This window comes from Tachysurus vachellii, chromosome 13 (assembly GCF_030014155.1).
Source record: "Tachysurus vachellii isolate PV-2020 chromosome 13, HZAU_Pvac_v1, whole genome shotgun sequence".
NCBI lineage: Eukaryota > Metazoa > Chordata > Actinopteri > Siluriformes > Bagridae > Tachysurus > Tachysurus vachellii.
In genome coordinates this window covers 742,357-755,000 of record NC_083472.1, presented here as the reverse complement: position 1 = coordinate 755,000, position 12,644 = coordinate 742,357, and the positions used below count along the sequence as shown (strand labels likewise).

Genomic DNA, 12,644 nt, shown 5'->3' with positions numbered 1-12,644 from the left:
GAAGTTCAACAGTCTGCCGCAGGGAAAAGTTGGAATGGATGGATGGAATGGATTACTGTGGATTAATTCTGTTATTTTCTTATATTTAAACGGAGAACTTTACACATTACACATAAGATTCCGTACCTGTATATCTTGAGTGACAGGTGTCTTGTCCAATGATCGGTAAGTTTCCATTCAAAAACGATACACTACCGTTTCTGGGTTGTCTGACTTGTCGTTGTGTTTTCGGATTTGTTAATGTGTTTTCTGATTTGTTAATGTGTTTTCTGATTTGTTAATGTGTTTTCGGATTTGTTAATTTGTTTTGGGATTTGTTAATGTGTTTTGGGATTTGTTAATTTGTTTTGGGATGTGTTAATTTGTTTTGGGATTTGGTAATTTGTTTTCGGATTTGTTAATGTGTTTTGGGATTTGTTAATTTGTTTTCTAATTTGTTAATGTGTTTTGGGATGTGTTAATTTGTTTTGGGATTTGTTAATTTGTTTTCGGATTTGTTAATGTGTTTTCGGATTTGTTAATGTGTTTTGCACTTCCCGGCCACCGTAACTGACCCTTATGTCCACTCGCCTCCAAAAAGCACCGGCCGTTGTGAATACTTGCCTCGTCAAAGCCAACATCAAAGTTTGTCGCGACGAACTTTACAAATCTAGTTACTTTTGCCGGCTTTTATTATTTATTTTGGCCAAGTTTGAGTAATAAGTTGTATATTTTACTGATATTTTTCATTTAAACTTGAACTTGATTTTGAAATTGATCTGCACAATATTTTATTTGACATCACATTTAGTAAACTGTTCATGTTGTTTAAATTGTGTTGTGTGTCTATATTTACAATATAGAATTGTACTTCATATTTCTTGGTACCTGGTAGTCTAATACGTTTAATTATAAATAGAACCCATCTCAAAGTAAAGATGAGACAAATTGATTAGGTTTAAGATTGTTAGAAATTAATTAAAAGAGCTCAGGTTAGCCACCCCATTATAGCCGGTAACGCTAGGGGTGCTACATAAGTTGGCGGCACCGCTAGGATTATTGAGTGGGTTTTTAATAATTAAAGTTGCAAGTAGTGATAAGTTACCACAGGGCGAGCAGAGCTAGCATTAGAGCTTAAAAGGTGGTGCCATGGTGAAGCTTTAGATGAAACTAATGCACTTATGGCTATCATCCCAGATGACGTGAGTGTAAGTGATGTTGAAGATACTCTTCAGAAGGTGAAGGGCCGTGTTCATGTCAGAGGCCAGACTTTTAGCCTGCCTAAAATAGAAGCACCCCGTCAAGTTTTAAATTATAACCTTCTGTTTTGGCTGTAGGTCCGGGTCCGTATTGGACAGCTTCTGGGTCCGGACCCGGACCGCGGTCCGCCTGTTAGTGACCTATGATCTAGAGGCTCTTGAGCATGCTTTTGGTACAGCAGAGTCAGGAGATGACTTGTACTTTGCATTTCGTTCATTGCAGCAGCAAGCTGGTGAAAAGCTTTCTGATTTCCTTAGATGGCTTGAACATTCACTAAATAAGGTGGTCCAGAAAGGTGGTCTTCCTTCTGATTGTGCTGATAAAGCAAGATTAGAACAGTTATTGCGAGGCGCTATAGCTTCTGACCTGATGTTGGTCAATCTCCGATTAAGAGAAAGGAAAGCAAAGCCGCCCACATTTCTCGAATTATTGAGGGAGATACATGAAGAGGAAGAATATGAAGCCTCAAGGAGAAAGGTTAGTCCTGTTGTGCAAAGTGCCTGCATCAGACAGGAGATGGAGGTAAAGCAGACTGAACTTCAACACTTGAAATCTGAGATAAAAGAGCTCAAGTCGTTAGTTGCTGCTGTGGTGTCAAAGCCAGCGCAAGTTAGATCAGACCATGTAGATAAATCTCCCCTGACAACACCTAGCAAAAACAGTTCTGACAGTGAAGTATTAGCATTGAAAAAACAGATCAAGCACCTACAAAAGAAATTCACACAGAATGTTGATGAACCGCAAGCTGCAGTTTCAGCCATAAATGCTTCAAAACCAGTGGCCAGTTCTCCAAGAAAATCATTCAGGGGTTCAGATCAACACTTCTGTTATCGATGTGGCGAAAACGGGCATTTTGCTGCAAAGTGTCAAAACCCTGAAGATCAGTCAAAAGTCATTAAAAAGCTCATTCAAGCTTTGAAAATGTCTAAGAACAGCCAACAGCCAGGTGACACCACCGCTAGTGGTTTGAATTGCACAGTGAAGAACAACACTATTGAAAAGCCAGTGGGTACAGGAGTTCCTGATGGACTGGTTGGCCCACCTACTGTAGCATAGTGCCAGTGAGAATAAATGGCCCTGCACTGCATTGCTGGACAGTGGCCCACAGGTGACAATCATTTTCGAGCATTGGTATGAAAAATACTTGTCCGATACACCGATACAGCCTGTTTCTGGTTTGTCACTTTGGGATTTGAGTGAATCTAGTACAAGCTACCCTTACCGTGGCTATGTAGTGGTAGACTTGGAATATCCAGCGGAGGTGCTTGGGACCAACCAGGTCGTAACACTTCTTGCTCTTATATGTCCCAGTTCTAGAGCCGAAGACCAAACACCAGTTTTTGTGGGTACAAATGCTAGTCACGTCAGAAGGCTAGTGAAACAATGTAGGGAGAATGGTATTGATGGGGCCCAAACGCCTTGACATTTCTGTTAATGTACAGGAAGATGAACCTGCACACGATGAGTTTAATGCTTCTGTCCAAGGAGATGGGTGCAGGCCCGTTGATTTTACAGCCAGGAGATGCAACACATGCTGTGTGCAAGGTTGAGTTAAGGAATCGTGTGGAGCATGAGATCCTGATGATTGACTCATCCCCAAAAGCTGATCTTCCTGCAGGTGTATTTCTTCACCCTATGGTCGTGCCCAGTTGGGCATTAGATATTAATAGTTTCAGAGTACTGGTCAAGAATGAATGTATGAAAGAGACCGCTATACCTGTAGGAGCAGTGATAGGATGTATTTATCATGCTGATGCAGTCACTACTATTCCTCCTCGAGAGACATGAGTGGGATGTGCGATTAGCTAAAGGAGTGTAGCATAAAATTCGACTTGCAGATGCTCGTCCCTTTCGTCAGAGGTCTTGTCGACTGGCTCCTGCTGACATTGAAGATGTGCAAAAGCATCTGCAGGAACTGTTGCAGGCAGGGATCATAGCTGAATCTAGAAGCCCCTATGCATCTCCGATTGTAGTGGTTAGAAAAAAGAATGGGACTGTCAGGATGTGCATAGATTACAGACTGCTAAATAGCCGAAACATACCTGACCAGTATACTACACCCTGCATTGAGGATGCACTGAATGCACTGTCAGGGAGTCAATGGTTCTCCGTGCTTGATCTGCGTAGTGGCTACTACCAGATAGCAATGTCTGAAGAAGACAAAGAGAAAACCGCATTTATATGCCCATTAGGGTTTTTTCAATTTGAACGTATGCCACAGGGCATTACAGGGGCTCCAGCTACTTTCCAAATGTTAATGGAGAAGGCAGTTGGGGACATGAACCTCTTATAAGTCCTGGTATATCTTGATGACTTAATTGTCTTTGGAAAGACAGTGGAAGAGCATGAAGAGAGGTTGCTCAAGGTCCTTGACCGTTTTGGAGAGGTTGGGCTGAAACTAAGTGTCACTAAGTGTTTCTGTAGATAAGTGTCAGATCTGCTTGTCCAAGGTAAAATATCTTGGGCATATTGTGTATGCAGAAGGGGTTGCTCCTGACCCAGAAAAAAATGTTGCTGTTGCACAGTGGCCTATGCCAACGAACCTCAAGACACTGCAGTCTTTTCTTTGATTTTGCGGCTATTATCGCAGATTTATTGCAAATTATTCTGCAATTATTAGACCCCTTACTGAGCTCACCAAGGGCTATGCTCCCACTCAAAAGAGTAAGAAAAAAGCCTTGGATGTGACAAGAGTTTACTTGAGAGCGTCAGAACCGTTTGGAGAAAGATGGGATCAATCTTGTACAGACGCATTTCACCAGATTATTCACTGTTTGACGCATGCACCAGTACTGGCCTTTGCAAATCCTCAAAAGCCATACATCCTACATGTTGATGCCAGCTTAAAAAGACTGGGCGCCGTCTTATATCAAGAGTCTGCTGAGGGCTTACGACCTGTTGTGTTCGCTAGCCGAAAGCTGAGCACATCTGAAAGAAACTACCCTGTACTTCAGTTAGAATTCTTGTCGCTCAAGTGGGCCGTAGTTGACAAGTTTCATGAGCACTTGTATGGAGCAAGATTTACAGTATGCACTGATAACCACTCTCTTACATACGTGCTGTCTACAGCAAAGCTCAGCGCTGTAGGGCATCGCTGGCTAGCTGCCATCTCGACATACGAGTTTGACATTCAGTATTGACCAGGCTGACACAATATAGATGCCGACTTATTATCTAGAGATGAATGGGTGACAATACCTCAGTGTGGTGTGAAGACACTCTGCCAGCTTGGGTCTCAGCCAGCATTTCCTACCAGTTCACCTGTCTATGTTACTCAGTTGGGGGCATCTCCCCATTGTGTCCCAAACCTGTATGCTTTCCCGACACACCTGGAGTTAAAGTCCCTTGAACTTCTGTCTAGGAAGAATCTCAGGAGAGCTCAGGAAGAGGATGATGTCATTGGACCAGCCATTCAGGCTGTCAATCATGGGAATTGGCCAGATGACAAGAACACCAACCCAGAGCTCTTACGTCTGAAGAGAGAAACTGGAAAGTTGTCAATGAAAGATGGCTTGTTGTACCGTTTCAGCAAACAATCATCAGGAGATGAAGTCTGTCAACTTCTCTTGCCAAGAAAGTTCAGAGAAATGGTTATGCGGGCTATGCATGATGATTTAGGACACTTTGGGCAGGAAAGGACCATTGAACTACTCAGGAGTAGGTTCTTCTGGCCAAAAATGTCTGTAGATGTTGAGGAGTACATAAAAAATTGTGGAAAGTGCATTTCTTACAAGACCCCTCCACAGAAAGCTGTTCCATTACACCAGATTATAAGCCATGGGCCTATGGACCTACTGTAGTGTGCATGGATTTTCTTTCCATGGAGCCAGACTCCAAAGGGTTTAGTAACGTACTTGTAGTCACAGACCATTTTACATGGTATGCTCAGGCTTTCCCAACCAAAAGCCAAAAGGCCCAAGTCGTGGCTAAGATCCTTATGGAAGAGTACTTTGTACATTATGGACTCCCTACCAGGATCCATTCAGATCAAGGTAGAGACTTTGAGAGCCGATTGATACGGGAACTCCTGCAGTTGATGGGGATTCGTAAGTCTCGGACAACCCCTTATCTTCCACAAGGAGACCCGCAGCCTGAAAGGTTCAATCGTACCTTATTGTCGATGCTTGGTACTCTGGGCCATGAGAAGAAACGCACCTGGAGCCAACAAGTGAGTTACTTGGTCCATGCGTACAACAGTACAAAGTGTGATGCCACTGGGTATTCGCCTTATTACTTGATGTTTGGACATGAGGCAAGACTGCCAGTGGACTTGTGTTTTGGAACGTCCCCTGATGGTATAGAGACCACTTGTCATTCTCTGTATGTTGCAAAGCTAAAAGAGAACTTGAAGCAAGCCTACAAGTTAGCCTCTGATGCTGCAGATAAAAGGCACCAGAGAAACAAACGATTGTATGATGAACAAGTCACTTTTCGAGCATTAGAAATTGGTGACAGAGTTTTTCTTCGGAACTTAGGTCTGAGAGGGAAACACAAGCTAGAAAGCAAGTGGAAGCAGGAACCCTATGTTGTTATGGGAAAACTGCCTAATCTGCCTGTGTTTAAGGTTAAGCGGGAGGATGGTAGTCCTGTGACAAAGACCATACACAGAGATCATCTTCTTCCCATTGGACAGCTAGTGAGAATGCCCCCTACTGATCCTGGTACAAATCTGCCAGTCCGACCTCGATCCAGAGCAGTTACACAAAATAAGAGAGATGTAAGATCAGATACTCCAGAGTTATCAGAGTCTTCCGATTCATCTTCTGAGTTGGAGTATTGTATAACACAGAGAGTTTGCACCTACAGTTACCAGTGTTTCTAGACCTACAAGTGATGTTGATGATGTGGACTCCCACCTTACTCCAGAAGGAGATTGCATAGGTGATGAATACCCTGAGAGAGACCTGGACTCTGAGTCTGATGGGAAAAGAGATGAGTAGTGCAAAGAAAGTCTAACTTCAGAAGAGACACCTGGTCTTGAATCAGAGTCTGAACCAGAAAAAGAAGAGACTAATGTCTGTGAAGACATTGTTGTGTCCAGACCTGAGCCCATACAAAAGAGGTCTGTGAAGCCAACCATTAGACTAACGTATGATGAGTTAGTTAGATCCAAAGATCAGCCTTTAACTATTGTGCATAGGGGTATTGTTATTAAGATTGGATCAGAGTAAGAAAAAAATAAATACCTTAAATCGTTATTGCACCCCTAAAGATCCTTAGTTAATTTTCCTAGTGTCTTATGAGGACATACAGACATTTACAAAGGGGAGGGTGTAACCCAGATAAAGTTATGGGTGTTTGTTTTTGAGTTATGTATTTATGCAAAACCAATTGTTTGAATTTCATATAAATAGTTTTCCAATTGAATGTTGTGGAAGTTAAAATTCATTGGCCAGAAATAAGTCATGTGACATCTGTATATGTTAACCGTAATTAAAAATAATTAATTATTTGTTAAATGCTTTTTTGTTTAAATAATATAAATATGCTGGGAAAATGATTTAAAAAGAACTTGTATTTTGTTTAAGTTTTATTAAGTTTATGTGTCACATGATGATGGGGGCATGCTGGGTGCACGCGTGCAAGAGGAAGAGCATGAGAGAAAAAAGGAGGGAGAGTGAAAAGGAGGGAGAGTTAAAAGGAGGGAGAGTTAAAAGGAGGGAGAGTGAGACAACAGAGCTGTTGAACTGAAAAGTACGACCTGCTCTTTGATTAGTGTAATGAAGCTAATTATGTCGCTTTGTAGAAGCCAACATTCTGTTCCTATTCTGTTCCTATGTAAAATCCAAAAACTTTTTACAACATGGACATGTGACATATCAAAACACTCAGAACAATGAGGGGAACTTCCTCAGGAGAATTTGGATGACATCACATGCTCGTCTCCACTTGCCGCCAAATGTTTTGGCACCCTATCTTTCTGTCCACTTGCCTCCAAAAGTAACACTGACCCTTATGTCCACTCGCCTCCAAAAAGCACCGGCCTTTGCGAATACTTGCCTCGTCAAAGCCAACATCAAAGTTTGTCGCGACGAACTTTACAAATCTAGTTACTTTTGCCGGCTTTTATTATTTATTTTGGCCAAGTTTGAGTAATAAGTTGTATATTTTACTGATATTTTTCATTTAAACTTGAACTTGATTTTGAAATTGATCTGCACAATATTTTATTTGACATCACATTTAGTAAACTGTTCATGTTGTTTAAATTGTGTTGTGTGTCTATATTTACAATATAGAATTGTACTTCATATTTCTTGGTACCTGGTAGTCTAATACGTTTAATCATAAATAGAACCCATCTCAAAGTAAAGATAAGACAAATTGATTAGGTTTAAGATTGTTAGAAATTAATTAAAAGAGCTCAGGTTAGCCACCCCATTATAGCCGGTAACGCTAGGGGCGCTACATGTAGTAACATCCACATGAACTCCGGGACCCAAGGTTTCCCAGCAGAACATTGTCCAGATCTTCACACTGGCTCTACCAGCTTGCCTTTTACCCATAGTGCTTCCTGGTGCCATCACTTTCTAGGGTTCTGAGTCCATGACCTGCACTGATATAGTCCTCTAGATACAACAATGTGGTCCTTGTCAAAGTCATTTGGTTAATAACACCCAAGCATTTTTGTCCTGCTTCCAAAACATCAGCTTCGAGATCTGAGTGTTCAGTTGCTGTGTATTAAACTCCACCACATAGACCTCCTCATAGACACCACTGTCACCAGATAATCAGTGTTATTCACCTCAGCTCTCAGTGGGTTTAATGATCAGTGAGTGTCTCCTCTACAACCTTTGTTCAATACAATTCTAGTTTATTTGTATGCCGCTTTTTACACTTGACGTCGTCTCAAAGCAGCTTTACAGAACATAAACATAGAACAAAAGGTTATTATAAAGAATAATATAAAGATTTATATAATACAAAATTCCAGATTAATATTAGATATATTTAAATGTGTTTGTATTTATCCCCAATGAACAAGTCTGAGGTGACTCAGGTGACTGTGGGGAGGAAAAACTCCCTTAGATGGTAAAGGAAGGAACCTTGAGAGGAACCAGACTCAAAGGGGAACCTCATCCTCATCTGGGTGACACTGGGGGTGTGATTATAAATATACAGTCTGATAAATGTTGTATTGATGAGGAGGATGTTGTCCTCAAAGATCACATGGAGTTCATGTCTCCTCTTTAGTATCGCAGAGTCTAACTGGAGCTGGTAGATCTCTAGATGCCTCAGGATCCTCAAAGAGTCGCCCTCATCTCAGAGGAGGTCCAAAATCTTCATGGCACAGAAGACAATCTGAGCTGGATTTCTGGATGCCTCGTGATGGGTAGAAAGAGAGAAGCATTCTCATCTTTTACCGCTTATCCGAACTACCTTCGGGTCACGGGGAGCCTGTGCCTATCTCAGGCGTCATCGGGCATCAAGGCAGGATACACCCTGGACGGAGTGCCAACCCATCGCAGGGCACACACACACACTCATTCACTCACACACACACACACTACGGACAATTTTCCAGAGATGCCAATCAACCTACCATGCATGTCTTTGGACCGGGGGAGGAAACCGGAGTACCCGGAGGAAACCCCCGAGGCACGGGGAGAACATGCAAACTCCACACACACAAGGTGGAGGTGGGAATCGAACCCCCAACCCTGGAGGTGTGAGGCGAACGTGCTAACCACGAAGCCACCGTGCCCCCGAATTAACGTAGCTGCTGTTTATAATATTAACAAGCACTAGATGATCATGTGCATTTGGTCAGATGTAATAGTGCACAATATTATGGGATGTATTATGTGTATGTCTGACTAAAGAGATGAGTTTTTAATCTACATTTAATGGGAAAGTGTGTCTGAGACCCGAACACTATCAGGAAGACTATTCCAAAGTTTGGGAGTTATACACACATATATATATATATATATATATATATATATATATATATATATATATATATATATATATATATATATATATATATATACACTGTCTGTACTCTGGCTAAAATAATAATACTAAAAGGAAACAGACTTGTGCACTTTTAGTAGATGATTCTATGAGATTAATGAAAGATTTTCCAGAAACATTTGATTCTGAAATCTCATTCTTACGTAAGTGTTTAATTTGACGTATGATTATCTGACATAATCTGGATTCTTTAGATTTGTGTCATAAAGTATGTCCTGTATTTGCTCATACTAAACATCCTCTACACACAACCACACTCACACACTAGTGTTTTGTTATTATTATTCTTCTTCAGAAAAGATTGATCTATTGTCCCACGTGAGGTGTAACCGGACTATCCAGTGTCACCTAGATCAGAGTACTGCTTCCCTTTCAGCCTGGTACCTGGACTCTAAATATAAACCTGAATTTTGAACTGTAAAGCTGCATCTGTAAAGACAATGCCTATTGTTTAAAAACACACCATGTATGCAAATCTCACTGAAAATATTTTTTTTTAGGGAGGATCCAGTTGGACTAGTGTACCTGGTGTGTGTTTTCTATGAAGTTGTATGTCTGTGTCACAAAGTCATATGATCACACTATGTTCACAACACAGAATTATTTGAAAGATTTGAAAATAAAATTAAAATACTCACGACAGGGTGTTTTTAAAGCAAACTTCTGAAGCCTTCATTATTCATTCTGTGATTCAGGAAGTGTTTAATATCTGATGGAGGAGCCTTGAAAAGCTCATAAAAATGTATAAACTATAAACTCATAACTTATAAACTCGTAACTTATAAACCCTATAAACTCGTAACTTATAAACCCTATAAACTCGTAACTTATAAGCTCTATAAACTCGTAACTTATAAACCCTATAAACTCGTAACTTATAAGCTCTATAAACTCGTAACTTATAAGCTCTATAAACTCGTAACTTATAAGCTCTATAAACTCGTAACTTATAAGCTCTATAAACTCGTAACTTATAAACCCTATAAACTCGTAACTTATAAGCTCTATAAACTCGTAACTTATAAGCTCTATAAACTCGTAACTTATAAACTCGTAACTTATAAACTCGTAACTTATAAACTCGTAACTTATAAACTCGTAACTTATAAGCTCTATAAACTCGTAACTTATAAACTTTATAAACTCTTATGTGGCTGATTGTTATCAGTTCGCATATCTAAATGGAGACTTCTATAAACATTATGTTCGGTGTTCCTCAAGGCTCTGTTTAGGCCCATTGCTTTTCTGGGTGCAATTATTCGTAATCATGGTATTAACTTCCACTGTTACACTGATGACACACAGGTATATGTTTCAGCTAAATCAGATGTGAGTCACCAGTTTAATAAGATTGAAGATTGTGTGAAGGACATCAGACAGTGGACGTTTACTAACTTCCTCCTGCTTAACTTTGACAGTCAGAAGTTCTTGTACCAGGACCACAGACAGACAGAAGTAAGCTTTCTGATGACATATTAAATATTAAGTTCTTTAGTATTTATTTAATAATTAAATTTTATTAAATTAAATTTTATTAAATTAAATTTAGTTCCTGTAGTTAAAGTGATGTAATTGTTTGTAAAAAAAAAAAAAAAATCACTTATTAAACAAAATAAATTTAAAAAAATGAGTATTTCAGCACAAAAAAACACATTTGATTAGTTATATTATTTGAATCTTTCAATATTGTTAAAAGGAAGATAAAATGCTAATATGTTCAACTATTTAAAAAACAAAGGCTTTTTTCCACATGACAGTATTCATTCATTCATTCATTCATTCATTCATTCATTTTCTACCACTTATCCGAACTACCTCGGGTCACGGGGAGCCTGTGTCTATCTCAGGCGTCATTGGGCATCAAGGCAGGATACACCCTGGACGGAGTGCCAACCCATCACAGGGCACACACACACACACACTCTCATTCACTCACACAATCACACACTACGGACAATTTTCCAGAGATGCCAATCAACCTACCATGCATGTCTTTGGACCGGGGGAGGAAACCGGAGTACCCGGAGGAAACCCCCGAGGCACGGGGAGAACATGCAAACTCCACACACACAAGGTGGAGGCGGGAATCGAACCCCCAACCCTGGAGGTGTGAGGTGAACGTGCTAACCACATGACAGTATATATATATTATATTCATATAGAAATATATATCTCACTCTATTTAACCTTAATGCTTAACCTTAAACCCACAGTAAGATTTCATACTGGTTGTAAAATATTACTACTGACTTATGGCCCCATGCCACAGTCAATGAACAATGAACAATGAACAGTCTTGTGTTTTTTTATGACTTCATGCCTACTGCGATTAAAAGGCTATTTGGTAGAACCTCGAGTAGAAAAGCAGGGAAACAGACAGGGAACAGGGAACAGTCTCAGAGTTTAAGTCCAGGCTAAAAACACATTTGTTTAGTTTAGTATAGTTTTTTATGAATAGATTTTCTTAGGTAAATCTGGAGGGTTCATGGTCATAGAGCATTTGGTGAACTGGGATGTCTGGATGTTGTCCCTCACAAGTCGCTCAGGTTTGCAGACTGTGGAGTGGTGAGACATTTTACATCCCAGGAAGCCCTCATGTCTGTGTCACCTTCTGGCTCTACCCTTTAAGTTATGATGTCATAGCTAGTCTTGATGGAGTCCCTGTCTGCACTTTATACATAATGTACATGTAATGTAATCTACATTGTCTTTAACCATAATTTCCTATTATTTCTCTCCCTCTGTCAAGCTAAACTTGCTATTCCTGAGCTCATAGTGTTCCAGGTCTCTCCTGCTCCCCAGATCTGCCTCATACATCCTGATGCTCTACTTCTGGTTGGAGTCTTGTCACATGGTGGTTCACTGTGCTGAGGATGAACCACATGGATCCTGAGTATATATGGGACTGCTGTGGATAGAACCACTTATAGACCGTGAAATTACACTGATGCTCTTACTAGTAAGTTCAGTTGTGTTGGAATAAATACAGCTATAAAAAGGACATTATTATTATTATTATTATTATTATTATTATTATTATTATTATTATTATTATTATTATTATTATCCCACTCTCTGGTGTGACCCAGATGAGGATGAGGTTTCCTTTTGAGTCTGGTTCCTCTTAAGGTTTTATATCATGTCAGTCAGTTCTTAGAAGAGGATGACGAAACACGAACTCTGTTAACTGGATGAGCGTGAAACCCGTAAAAGTGGAAACCTGCCCAGAAGTGTTTGTGTGTTTAATCTGGTCTGAACATGTCTGTCATGGTGATATTTACTCATTGCTCTGTTTGTCAGTTTTATTATGTGTTTGTTTGATCTGCATTAGAAACACATAGTGTGGATTAAGAAGCTGACTTCAGTAATAAATGATTGATATTAACATGATTATGTTAGAGACTACAACAAAAAATGTTTTATTTTCA

The 12,644-nt window shown here is 40.0% G+C and overlaps 1 protein-coding gene across 1 annotated transcript in view; it reads right to left on the bottom strand.

Annotated features, from left to right (window-relative positions):
- chst6 (carbohydrate sulfotransferase 6) overlaps nt 1-9,949 on the bottom strand; it is a 19,150-nt gene extending 9,201 nt beyond the window's left edge. Inside the window, exon 1 of the mRNA XM_060885588.1 lies at nt 9,855-9,949. The gene's annotated coding sequence lies outside the window, so the exon portion shown is untranslated. The remainder of the gene's footprint in view (nt 1-9,854) is intronic.
- Between the last annotated feature and the right edge of the window lie 2,695 nt (nt 9,950-12,644).